Raw genomic sequence first — 7535 nt, forward strand, 5'->3', positions numbered from 1 at the left:
CCCCCCGGGGGGGGTGGCCACGCCATAATCCCTTCTCCTCCATTCTCCTCTTGGGATCTTGGGCACTCACACACACCCGCCTGGCGTGAGTTTAAGCCACCGGTTCTGGGACTCAAACCACGATCAGCTACATGGGAGTTCAACGACATAGCCATTACACTAACTGCTGGTCCCTACATAATGAAATCTTTAGAACATCTCCATGACTAAGTAATGTTATGATTATGTTACAGATGTATAGAATGAGACTAAGATACATTGAATAATTGCAGAATCAGAACTTAAACCTAGGTCTATCTGATCAGGTTCATAAATATTATTTTATATAACTTTACAGTTATAGGTAATTTTCAGTTTAATTTAAAAAGTTTTGATGTAGCAGTTTCAAATTAAATTTGACAAGTGATGTTTTATCTGGCTCAAATATCTACGCTTTAGCTATGCACATTCATAATATACACATTCCAATGATACATTTTGACACAAATACTTGAACTATATTTTAAAAATTCCACTTGAAAAATACTTGCAATATTGAAAATATTTTCCATTCTCTCATTTCTAGATCTAAGCACAGAATGGCACTCTCTTTTTATAATGCCACATTCCATTTTATAATGCTGAATTGTATGGACTAAACATTAAGTTACTCAAGGACTTTTCACTTTTCACTAAGTACTTTCTGTTCTGCATTCTGTTTAGTGCCAGGAACTCTGTGGGTGTTTAATAAGGATTAATTGGTGTCAATGGTAATAATGACTCCATTATCTTTTTGAATATTGATACCATTAAGAATGAGATGCTTAAATGGATCTAGCTTTATTTATAATTTTTAACAATGGCCAGATTGATTGAATATGAAACAGGCTTTTCCAGTGAATAAAAGTAGAAAAATTAGCATATAAAACAGTGACTACTATACTGAATCATAATCTTAATAAGTTGTCGTTACAATTATTCAGACCAGTGCTTGCTGAGGGATACTGGCTAGGCCATCACAGGCACCTAGGTAGGTACAGCTATTCATGCAAAGTATGACTACATGTACAAAAGGTGAATGTGCTGTCTTAATCCATTTGGGTTGCTATAACAAAAACACAACATTTTAGAAACAACTGAAATTTATTCATCATAGTTCTGGAGGCTAGAAAACATGGGTGCCAGCAGACTTGCTGTCTGGTAAGGACCCTGCTATCTGGTTATAGATAGCTCCTTCTGGCTCCGTCCTCAGGTGCGTAATGGGTGAAAGGGGTCTCACTGGATTCCCTTTCATAAGAACAATAAATCCATTCATGAACTCTACACCATCTCGACTAATCACCTCTTAAGAAACCCACTGCCTAATCGAATCACACAATAATTAGTTTTCAACATCTGAATTTTGAAGAACACACACTTTCAGACCACAAGGTATGCTAAAAACATCAGACTTGACAAAACAAACCTGGCTTAAATTTCTATTATTCTAGCTAGAAGATCTTATCCATATTATTTAGGCTTCAGGCATATTTACTGACTTAACAATAATGGAAATTATCATATCAATCCTCAAAAAAAGGATATTTATTTTCACATAAATAAATCAGTAAATTACTAAAGTGAATGAAGATATACAAGTGCATTAAAATATAGCTAAAACACAAATTAGAATTCCACAGAAATATAATAGAGTGCTATGATCAAGAGAATGAGGGAAGGGGTGAATGTTTTAGATTGGAAAGTAAGGTAAAGAATTTCTGAGAAGTTGATAATTCCTTCAAGGACTTAAGGATAAATAAAATTACCCAGTAATGTGTGCTTTCCAGGCAAATTTTACTACCTGCACAAGGGACATGGGGAGGAGATGCTTTACTTGGTCCATAGAAGATATCCATGACCCACTTTTCTAGCAGAGTAAGGAGAAGAGAGTAAGGAGAAGAGTGGAAGGAGAAGAGTGGAAAGAGGTAGGGCAGGAGAGATCAGAAAGAGCTCTACAGACTAGATAGGGTAAACCAGGATACAGTGGGTAATAATCCAGGGGAAAAAAACAAAAACCAAATCAAATCGAATAAAAAAAAATACTTAGACATTATGCAGGGATATGAAATAACACAAGGCAGCAAAACCTGGCTTTAATATGTTACTGTGGGGATCAAAATTGACCTTAGCCAGAACAGACTATGGGGAGTTTTGCAATAGAAGGTGCATATCTGTGATTTAAATAGTGACTGTGGCACATGTGTTTCCAAAATTATGCAGAATTGGTAACTTGTAATCTTGGACACATAAAAGCTGAGATTAAAATATAACAAATTTCTCTTAATTGCATAGCTAATTGCAAACATATCACTGCAAAAAAGCAAACTGTATCCCAGAACATTACATTTAAGTGGAAACTGATATTCAAGTTGTGCAGGTCCAAGCTCAGACTTAACCTTTTTTTTTTTTCTTTTCCTTTTTTGGAGAGGTTTTTTGCTATAGGGCATGTACACTCGCCAGAAAGACAGACAGAGACAGAGAGACAGAAAGCGAGAAATCACCCCCCTCCCCCCCAGGGAGGATGGCAATGCCGCAATCTCTTCTCCTCCATTCTCCTCTCGGGATCTTGGGCACATATGCACACGTGCCTGGTGTGAGCTTAAGCCGCCGGGTCCGGGATTCGAAACATAATCGACTATATGGGAGTCCATAGACATAGCCATTACACTAACTGCTGGTCCCAGACTTAACCTTTTTTTAGTAACCAAGGAATTTATGACCTTATAGCCATGTGGACAACTGATAGGTTTATGTATGGTAAGGGATGAAGGTGGCGGGGGGAAACCACAAAAGAAAGCTTCAACTTTTCAAAGCCTAATCACCCACTGGAAGACTCATAGGAGACAAAAGGAAAAAAAAAAAAGTTCTTTCTGTCTTTGAGATATTTAGGACCTATAAAATAGTATTAGCATCTGTACGTGGACACTGTTTTAACTGTATACCTCGAGTGAGGTATGGTGAGGCTAGACATAGATCAAGAGAGAAAAACAGAAGTTTTACATTTGTTACTCACAGTTGCCCAGTGAGAACACAGCATGCCAGGCAGGACCACACAGGAAGCAGCAGGGTTGGCCAGGAGGCAGGGGACGTGGGAGCTGAGGCCCAACAACTTGATTATGGTTTCTGCAGGGACAAAAATTAAGGCAGGGTAAGTAGGTTTAGGTCTGGCTAATTTGAATGATGTTGCCAGATACTGGGGCACAGGGGCTGGCCTGTATGACTGGTTCTGGACCATGGAGCAAGCAGGGCAAATGCATAGTTGCTTAGAGTCTAAGAGTCTGATAGGGAGGCTGGGATATGGATTTAATTGGCTGCTCAAAAAGCAGAACTGAGTTAGTCAGGACCTCAGAACTAGGTAATACTAAGGTATTAATACTATCAAGACAATATTAAAATGTGTATATACATACATACATAAAGATATTTTAAATCATACAAAGTATACACATGTATTTATCTCAGGCCTATAGTATAAACAAGAATCAGATTATACCTCACTATAATATAAAATAATATAAAACTGCAGAACACCAAAGACAAAAAGAGTATCTCACATGTACCCAGAGAAGAAATACTATGTTAACTGGAAGAAAACTAAATTATATATCCAAAGTACTAAAAGAAAACAAATTCTCATCCTGCAATTCAGTTTTCAGATAAACTATAAGGCAAAGAAATATATGAACTTATAAAAGTTGAATACGTATTGCATGATGGATATTTTAATTTAAAATATTACATACATTAACTCAATTGGTCTTTACAATAATCATGTGAAGTAGATCATATCAATGACCCAGTTTTCTAGCTTTAATGACTGAATAGAGATTAAAAAATACTTAGACCATTACAAGTCTATTCCAAATGATTTCTCCCACATTTTAGGATAGTCTTTCTGCTTATCTTACTGAGTTTTGGAAGGGCAGAGATCTTTTCTAAACTTATAGTGCCACAATTGCAGGGTTCTGATACATTTTAGTCACAGTTAAACAGAACTTTGGAATCAGATCCAAAGAGAAAGTATTGGGCTAGCCAGCAGGATGGTTGTTAAGGCATCAGATCCCACAAAACTGATTGAGCAGTTCAAGTCCCAGCTCCAGTGAAAAACGCACCAGGTATGTAGCAAAAACTAAAATAAAAAAATAAAGAGGAAGCAATTTTTTTTGTATACCCATTGTCTCTTAGGGCACATATAAAATATGGTCCTAAGTTAGTACATATACACACACATACACACACAATGTAAGTTATAATTTCTATAAAGAGTTTCTAAGTTACGCATAGATAAATCATAGCCATACATTAAACATAATATGCTTCACAGAAGTAAAAAAAAAAAAGGGCAAAAGGTGTCAAATAAGGGAGAAATGACCTCTCATAGTCAAAGCTTTATAAAATATCACATTTCAGCTGTGAATTAAGGAATTTAGGAATTTAAATATAAGTATAAAATATAAATCTACTAAATCTAAAAAGATGTCCCACAGTTATTCCAGGAGGACTCCAAAGGATCAGTGCTCTGTTTTCTACATCAGACATGGGACAGAGCTTATGCTCAAGGATGCTTATGTTGCATAAATATTGCAATAAAGAACCAAAGGAACTATACTGTCCCATAAAATAAAAGTTTCTTGCTTCTTTTTTTTATATTATCTATGTCCTATGTAGAAAAACACTGGCATACTGAATTATGAAATATGTTATAGTTGATTAATTGAGTACAATTAGGGGGGTTAATATCACCATTGTGGTTTTTTTTAAAGAGTGATTTTTCCTATAGGGTACACGTGCTCATGGGAGAGACAGAGAGACAGAAAGTGAGAAATCACTCCCCAGGCGAGATGATCATGCTGCAGTCCCTTCTCCTTCATTCCCCTCTTGGGATCTTGGACATGCACAGATATGTGCCTGGCATGAGTTTTAAGCTGCCAGGTACAGGACCTGAACTGTGGTTGACTACGTGAGAGTCCAACGATGAAACTATTATGCCATCTGCTGGTCCCTAATTTTTTTTTTCAAGAGTGATTTATACTATAGGGTGCATGCACTCGCTGGAGAGGCAAGAGAGACAGAAAGCGAGAAATCACCCCCCAGGGGGGATGGCCATGCTGTAATCCCTTTTCCTCCATTCTCCTCTCGGGATCTTGGGCATGCAAGCACATGCACCCAGCATGAGTTTTAAGCCACCAGGTCAAATACTTGAACCGCAGTCAACCTCGTGGGAGTCCAGCAACAAAACCATTACATCATCTGCTGGTCCCTCACCATTGTGTTTTTATCACTTGTGAAAAAAATTAAAGTGAGATGTCAAATTGCTGGTTGAAATCTGGTATAAATTTAACATCAGGGGAACCAGCAGTTAGCATAATGGCTATGTCGCTGGACTCCTATGTAGTCGACCGTGGTTTGTGTCCTGGACCCGGTGGTTTAAAACTCACGCTGGCGCGTGTGCATGCGTGCCCAAGATCCCGAGAGGAGAATGGGATTTTTAAGATCAGAGGAAAATATTATATAAAAATAACAATATATTTTTCTGATAAATAAATATTTCTCTAAGTTTCAACATAAACAAAAACACTGTTTATGTTGAGCCTTAAAGAAACAATTGAGTATCTGGACAAACATTCTGAACCACTGCTAAGAGGAGTGTTTTATCATATAATTAAATAGTTGCTCTGGGGCCAGCAGGTGGTATAGTGGTTAGGGTGCTGGACTCCCACATGACTGACCCTGGTCTGAATCCAGATCTGGTGGCTTGAAAATCACACCAGCTATTTGTGCATTAGTGCCCCAAATCCTCAAAGGCGAACAGAGGAGAGGCGACTGTGGCATGCCATCTCCCATGGGGGGTGATATCTCACTTTTCCTCTTACTGTCTATCACCAGTAAGCACATACACCCCATGGAAAAAAAAATTTTAAAAAAAAGGTACTTTTAGAGGGCCCAGACATGGTGGTGCAGGTGCACTACAGCACAATGCTGGAAGTCAAATGGGAAGGCTCCAGTTCATGTTTCTGGTCTACCTGAACTTGCTGGGTACACTGGGGCAATGCCCACGTACTTGGCTAGCTACAGGGCTGGGAGGAAGATTATGATATAAAGACCCTGTCAAGGATAAAATTATCTCTCTTAAGACTTTTTTTTTTTTTTTTAATAAGTTAATAAGTGACTCAGTGATAGGGGTTCACATCATAATAGGTTCCTGTTCAGTCTCTTGAACGCAAACCAATGGTCACAAAAGAGAAATATTGGGTTGTTGAAAAAGTAATGATGCTTTTTTGAAAAAAGAACCTGAAAAATATGTCATGATTTTTCCAATGACCCAATATTTAATTAGAAATCATTTCTTAAAAAAAGAGCTCATTCAAATTCAATCAAGATAAACAGTTTTAAAAATTTAACACAGGTAATCCATTTAAAATTTTTATTAAAAATAAACTTGATATTTGCACATAATTTCTATCTGTACGAAAAATAGTTTGTTATAAAAATAAATCCACATTTTTATAAGAAATTATAAATTATTGGAGTGTAACTAGAGCAGTACAATATAAATATTTGTAACTTAGCAATAAATTACATGGTGCTAAATTCATATTCAAACTGACTTTGATTGCCTATAATTAATTGGAGACAATGTGGAGAGTTTGGCTTGCCAATTACTTGGCAAAAAGACAAGTGGAAGATCGCAGTAAGCATATTTTGGCATCTAATATTCTGGGACTCCCTTTTTAAAGAATTCATTAGTTGTTACTACCAGATTGTTTTTGCTAACAGCATTTCAGAATACGGTCTACATTTGTATCTGCATCATTTTTCTTATGTTGAAAATCAGATTTATCTCAATGCCATCTGTATGGCTGCTCATAAAGGGATGGTTCAGTTGTTAACAAAAACCTCAATGTCCTCAAGTAAAGGTCATGTTCTTATGGCACATTTAAATAAAATTACTCCATATTACCATATTATAAGTTGTCACTTTATTTTGATTATCTTTCTCGTACTTCTACTAAATTCATCTCATTGCATGTTGTAACAACCTTATTAAAAACAAGAAATAATTTTCAAAACAAGTTTAGAAATAAAATGTGGATATGCATATGAGATTGTTTTACTGTAATTTATCTCACTTCCTTGAGTGAACAGGATTGAGTAGAATTACAATATTAACTTAATAGTTGATGGATCATTTGTTTCTAGAATTGAAAATATTGAGTAGAATGAGAAACAACTCATAGAACTAGTATTAAAAGGAGACAAAGAGGGAACCAGCAGTTAGCATAATGGCTATGTCACTAGACTCCCATGTAGTCGACCACGGTTCGCGTCCCGGACCCGGTGGCTTAAAACTCACGCTGGGCGCGTGTGCGTGCGTGCCCAAGATCCCAAGAAGAGAATGGAGGAGAAGGGATTGTGGCATGACCATCCCCCCTGGGGGGTGATTTCTCGCTTTCTGTCTCTATATCTCTCTCTGTCTGTCTGGCGAGCGCAAGCGCCCTACAGTGAAAATCTCTCCA

General features: G+C 37.2%; 1 long non-coding RNA gene across 1 annotated transcript in view; it reads right to left on the bottom strand.

The window, feature by feature from the left end:
* Positions 1–3041: 3041 nt before the first annotated feature.
* The window catches only part of LOC102489245 (uncharacterized), a 393185-nt gene continuing 388691 nt past the window's right edge, over positions 3042–7535 (bottom strand). The window contains exon 3 of the long non-coding RNA XR_335265.1: positions 3042–3141. This is a non-coding gene — a long non-coding RNA (uncharacterized LOC102489245). The remainder of the gene's footprint in view (positions 3142–7535) is intronic.

Source organism: Tupaia chinensis, unplaced genomic scaffold (genome assembly GCF_000334495.1).
Source record: "Tupaia chinensis unplaced genomic scaffold, TupChi_1.0 Scaffold000370_1, whole genome shotgun sequence".
Classification (NCBI taxonomy): domain Eukaryota; kingdom Metazoa; phylum Chordata; class Mammalia; order Scandentia; family Tupaiidae; genus Tupaia; species Tupaia belangeri.